Below are 6,735 nucleotides of genomic sequence, written 5' to 3'. Positions count from 1 at the left end.
AGCGTATAGAATTGCGATACAAGTTATATTGTCATTGAATGTTATTAAAAATTACCTTTCCTTTTTTCAATCTGAAGCCGCTTTCTTTTTCTGAAAATGCAATATGGCCGCCTAGAGGTGTTTCGTATACAGAATGTGTACTGACCACACCCCCAGAAACATCATTTCCTGTTTATATACAGAATGTGTACTGACCACACCCCCAGAAACATCATTTCCTGTTTATATACAGAATGTGTACTGACCACACCCCCAGAAACATCATTTCCTGTTTATATACAGAATGTGTACTGACCACACCCCCAGAAACATAATTTATTTATTTCAGGTACTTATATAGTGCTGTCAATTTACGCAGCGCTTTACATATACATTACACATTCACATCAGTCCCTGACTTCAAGGAGCTTACAATCTAAGGTCTCTAACTCACATTCATACATAGTAGGGCCAATTTTATACAGGATCCAATTAACCTACCAGCATGTCTTTGGAGGGTGGGAGGAAACTGGAGTACCCGGAGGAAACCCACGCAGGCACAGGGAGAACATGCAAACTCCAGGCAGGTAGTGTTGTGGTTGGGATCCAAACCAGCGGCCCTCTTCCTGTTAGGTGAATGTGCTAACCACTACACCACTGTGCCGCCATCATTTCCTGCTTATATACAGAATGTGTACTGACCACACCCCCAGAAACATAATTTCCTGCTTGTATATAGAATGTATACTGACCACACCCCCAGAAACATCATTTCCTGCTTATATACAGAATGTGTACTGACCACGCCCCCAGAAACATAATTTCCTGCTTGTATACAGAATGTGTACTGACCACACCCCCAGAAACATCATTTCCTGCTTGTATATGGAATGTGTACTGACCACACCCCCAGAAACATAATTTCCTGCTTGTATACAGAATATGTACTGACCACACCCCCAGAAACATCATTTCCTGCTTGTATACAGAATATGTACTGACCACACCCCCAGAAACATCATTTCCTGCTTGTATACAGAATGTGTACTGACCACACCCCCAGAAACCTCATTTCCTGCTTGTATATGGAATGTGTACTGACCACACCCCCAGAAACATCATTTATTTATTTCATGTACTTATATAGCGCTGTCAATTTACGCAGTGCTTTACATATACATTGTGCATTCACATCAGTCCCTGCCCTCAAGGAGCTTACAATCTAAGGTCTCGAACTCACATACATACACATTAGGGCCAATTTTATACAGGATCCAATTAACCTACCAGCATGTATTTGGAGGGTGGGAGGAAAGCGGAGTATCCAGAGGAAACCCACGCAGGCACAGGGAGAACATGCAAACTCCAGGCAGGTAGTGTCGTGGTTGGGATTCAAACCAGCAATCCTCTTGCTGCTAGGTGAATGTGCTAACCACTACCAATGTGTACTGACCACGCCCCCAGAAACATCATTTCCTGCTTGTATATGGAATGTGTACTGACCACGCCCCCAGAAACATAATTTCCTGCTTGTATATGGAATGTATACTGACCACACCCCCAGAAACATCATTTCCTGCTTGTATATAGAATGTATACTGACCACACCCCCAGAAACATAATTTCCTGCTTGAATACAGAATGTGTACTGACCACACCCCCAGAAACATCATTTCCTGCTTGTATATGGAATGTATACTGACCACACCCCCAGAAACATAATTTCCTGCTTGTATATGGAATGTATACTGACCACACCCCCAGAAACATAATTTCCTGCTTGTATACAGAATGTATACTGACCACACCCCCAGAAACATCATTTCCTGCTTGTATATGGAATGTGTACTGACCACACCCCCAGAAACATAATTTCCTGCTTGTATATGGAATGTGTACTGACCACACCCCCAGAAACATCATTTCCTGCTTGTATACAGAATGTGTACTGACCACACCCCCAGAAACCTCATTTCCTGCTTGTATATAGAATGTATACTGACCACACCCCCGAAACATAATTTCCTGCTTGTATACAGAATGTGTACTGACCACACCCCCAGAAACATCATTTCCTGCTTGTATATGGAATGTGTACTGACCACACCCCCAGAAACATCATTTCCTGCTTGTATACAGAATGTGTACTGACCACACCCCCAGAAACCTCATTTCCTGCTTGTATATAGAATGTATACTGACCACACCCCCGAAACATAATTTCCTGCTTGTATACAGAATGTGTACTGACCACACCCCCAGAAACATCATTTCCTGCTTGTATATAGAATGTATACTGACCACACCCCCGAAACATAATTTCCTGCTTGTGTGATTGGCTCACCAATTTTCCCAGAAGTCTGCACTAAGATACAAGTCAGATTTCTGGCATCCCCTGCAACAAAAATTTCATTTTTTGTGAGATCTTCCCAATAGGAACACATCTAAAGGGATGCAGACCCAGCAGTGGGGGGCCAAACTTCTGAGGGACAGCACCATGGCGCTGTCTCCCCGAAGTGGGAAAATGTGGCACCAGAGGGGGGGGAGGAAGCATATAAGCGTAACGCCACATCCCCTGTTTGGGTGATCTCTGTACATTGCAGGGATTGTCACAAACTTTGTTGCAGATTCCTTCCTTTTTATTGTTCTGAAGAAATCATTGTTTGTTCCTCTGTGCTGAGTGAGTCTAACGGGAGTGGTTTCATAATTAACAACCAGCTGTGCAGCTGCAGAGCACTGAGAAATATGGCTGTGTCTGCATCCCTTTAGACGTGTTCCTATTGGGAGGATCTCACCAAAAATGACATTTATGTGGCAAGGGATGCCAGAAATCTGGCTTATATCTCAGTGCAGACTTCTGGGAAAAGAAATTGGTAAACCAATCATCACACCAGCAGGAAATTACGTGTCTGGGGGGGGCTCTGTATCCCATCGGTGTACAGAGTGTCTCCAGGCGGCCATATTGCATTTTCCAGAAAATTACAGCGGCTGCAGATTGAAAAGAAAAGATAATTTTTAATAACATTCAATTACAATATTTGTGTCACAATTGTATATGTTATATTATTTGTTTCTTTATTTGCAATTTTTTTTTCCCCTGTGAAATTGGAGTTACCCTTTAAAGAAAAGTAATAAGTGCAGAGGCAAGTACCGCTGTAAAAACCAGACCAAAGTGACGGGGTAACCCTCGTAAGGTTACATATCAACATGACGCTAATGTTATCGAGCGAACACTTCTCAACGGGAGATCTGATGAAGAGGGTTTGTCCCTTGAAACGCGTTGGGTGGCGAGTTTTAGTGACGCCAGGGTTGTGTTTATGTAAATTTACTAGGATTACTCCGTCACTTCAATTAGAAAGGGGTGAACCCTCTTTATGCTCCAATAAGGAAGGTTTGTCCCTTGAAACGCGTTGGGTGGCGAGTTTTAGTGACGCCAGGGTTGTGTTTATGTAAATTTACTAGGATTACTCCGTCACTTCAATTAGAAAGGGGTGAACCCTCTTTATGCTCCAATAAGGAAGGTTTGTCCCTTGAAACGCGTTGGCTGCCGTGTCTCGGTGACCTCCAGGGTCGTGTTGATTTGTAACCTTACGAGGGTGACCCCGTCACTTGGTTTTGGTTTTTCCAGCAGTATTTGCCTTCAGCTTTTTTTTTTTTTTCAATCGTTGTGCAACTTTAAAAAGGTTTCTGCAGTACTTTGGTCCGACTTTTATGTGAGTTGAGTGCCATAGACTGCAATGTAAACCTTCAAAAGTTGCACGGAAGTTGCACCTCAATGTTATAAAGGTGAGAGTTATGCAACCGTTGTCCATCCTCCTCATCATCCTCATCATCCTCATCATCATCATCATTGGTCAAAGCCAAACTTGTTACTTTGGAGTCATAAAAATCTATATGGAGCCTAAAGCTACATCTACATTGAATTCTTATTCGCATCCCGCTGGCTTCTTGCAATTGAATTTATTGGTAGTGTGAGGCAAAAACCAGCCAGCGACCCCCACCGCCACCCATCGCTCATCTAACCCCGCCCCCTATCTGGGGGTTGGCAGGTTCTCCTGATTAGACGTGAAACCCCCCAATCCCTGGACTTCTATCACTCTGATGTGGGGGGTCCCCTGGACCCCGACATGCAGTGTGATTGGCCTCTTCTTGTCCTGGTGGTGCGCCCCCTGCTGTCTGATCGAAGTACCGCTGTGAGAAGCTTTGTGTCGTAGCTTGTTGTAGGTGTCCTCTGTCCTGGTTTGTGAATGTGATGACTGCAGATACTTCGCCACAGTCCAGGGACACGTCCTGGGGTGATGGAAAATCTTTTATATCTGAAATACAATAAAAAATAAATCTGTGTGCGTCTCACGCGTTGTCATTTTCATGGGAGAGTTCATCTAAGTAACATTCGCCTCCTCGGAGGAGGAGCTCTTCATATTAAAGGAATTGTAAACCCTCACCTTGTAAAACAACCCATTCAATTTAAAATAGAAATAATTGGTAAAACAAGTATATATAGATACAAACAAAATAAAATATCCCCCTTTTTTTTCTCTTTTTTTTCTCTTTTTTTCTTTCTCCTTTTTTCTTTTTCTTTCTCCTTCTCCTTTTTTCTTTCTCCTTTTTTCTTTCTCCTTTCTCCTTTTTTCTTTCTCTTTTTTTCTTTCTCCTTTCTCCTTTCTCCTTTTTTTCTTTTTCCTTTTTTTCTTTCTCCTTTCTCCTTTTTTTTTTCTCCTTTTTTTTTTTTCTCTTTTTTTTTTCTTCTTTTTTTCCTCTTCATTTCGTTTAATTCCCTCTTTCCCCCCTTTTCTTACCCTCTTTTCTTCCCCCCCCTTTTTTTCCCCTACCCTTTTTTATTCCCTACCCTTTTTCCCCTCCTCCTCCCTTTCCCCACCCATTATTTTATTTCCCTTTTCCCCCCACCTTTTTCTTCTCCTTTCTTTCTTCCTTACCCACTCCCCCCCTTTTATTCTCTATTTATTTTTATATATATATATATATATATATATATATATACATATATACACACACACCAAAAGTATTGAGACGCCTGCCTTTACACGCACATGAACTTTAATGGCATCCCAGTCTTAGTCCGTAGGGTTCAATATTGAGTTGGCCTACGCTATGCAGCTATAACAGCTTCAACTCTTCTGGGAAGGCTGTCCACAAGGTTTAGGAGTGTCTATGAGAATGTTTCACCATTCTTCCAGAAGTGCATTTGTGAGGTCAGGCACTGATGTTGGATAAGAAGGCCTGGCTCGCAGTCTCCGCTCTAATTCAACCCAAAGGTGTTCTATAGGGTTGAGGTCAGGACTCTGTGCAGGCCAGTTAAGTTCCTCCACCCCAAACTCGCCCATCCATGTCTTTATGGACCTTGCTTTGTGCACTGGTGCTCAGTCATGTTGGAAAAGGAAGGGGCCATTCCCAAACTCCTCCCACAAAGTTAGAAGCATGAAATTGTACAAAATGTCTTGGTATACTGGTTCCCTTCATGTGACCTCTAAAATTCTGTGACCCATCCTGCTCCTTGTCCTCTACTATGGATATCTTGGGGGATAAAGAAGAAGTAGAGGATGAAGAAAAGGTGAAGGTTGGGGGATAAAGATATGGAGAGCTGGGTAGGAAGGGAAGGCAGGGTTCAGCTAGGGAGATTTCCTCAGGTTGGTGGTGCTTATAAATGTCTTAGGGGATGAAGAACAGGTTGGGGTGAGGGCTAAGGATATGGAGAGCTTTGTAGAAAGGGAAGACGGTTCGGCTAGGGAGCTTTCCTTAGGTTGATGGTGACAATGAATGTCTTAGGGGATGAAGAACAGATCGAAGTTTGAGGATAAGGATATGAAAAGCTTGTTAGGAAGGGAAGGCAGGTTTGAGCTGGGGAGCTTTCCTTAGATTGGCAGTGACTATGGATGTCTTAGCGCAGTAAAGGGGGGAACATTGGCACCCCAAATATTTTGGAACTACATTTTCCATGATGCTCAATTACACTGCAGAGTGCATGAGCGTCATGGGAGATGTAGTTCCAAATCATCTGGGGTGCCAGGACTCACTATCACTGTCTTAGGGGATGATGACGATGAAGAAGAGGTAGAGGATGAAGAACATGTTGGGGTGGTGGCTAAGAATGTGAAGAGCTAAGTAGGAAGGGAGGCAGGGTTCAGCTGGGGAGTGAGAGTGTCGGTGATTATGGATGTCTTAGGTTAGGGGATAAAGAACAGGTGTGTGTTGAGGGGGGGTTGAGGGATTAGTATATAGAGAGCTTGGTAGGATGGGAAGACGGTTTGGATAGGGAGCTTTCCTTAGGTTGGTGATGACTATGAATGTCTTAGGGAGTAAAGAAGAGGTAGAGGATGAATAACAGGTGGTGGTTGGGAGATAAGGATATGGAGAGTTGGGTAGGAAGGGAGGCAGGGTTCAGCTGGGGAGTTTTCCTTAGATTGTCGGTGATTATGGGTGTCTTAGGTTAGGGGATAAAGAACAGGGGTGGGGGGGGGGGGTTGAGGGATATGTATATAGAGAGATTAGTAGGATGGAAAGATAGGGTTTGGATAGGGAGATTTCCTTAGGTTGGCGATGACTATGAATGTCTTAGTGGGTGAAAAAGGGGTAGAGGATGAATAACAGGTGGTGGTTGGTAGATAAGGTAATGAGAGTTGGGTAGGAAGGGAAGCCAGGGTTCAGCTGGGGAGTTTTCTTTAGATTGTCGGTGATTAGGGATGTCTTAGGGGATAAAGAACAGGGGGGGGGGGGGGGGCTGAGGGATAAGTATAT

This window comes from Pelophylax lessonae (genome assembly GCF_965119305.1).
Source record: "Pelophylax lessonae genome assembly, chromosome: 8".
Lineage (NCBI taxonomy): Eukaryota > Metazoa > Chordata > Amphibia > Anura > Ranidae > Pelophylax > Pelophylax lessonae.
The sequence above is the reverse complement of the archived record's forward strand: the minus strand, read 5'-3'. Positions refer to the sequence as shown.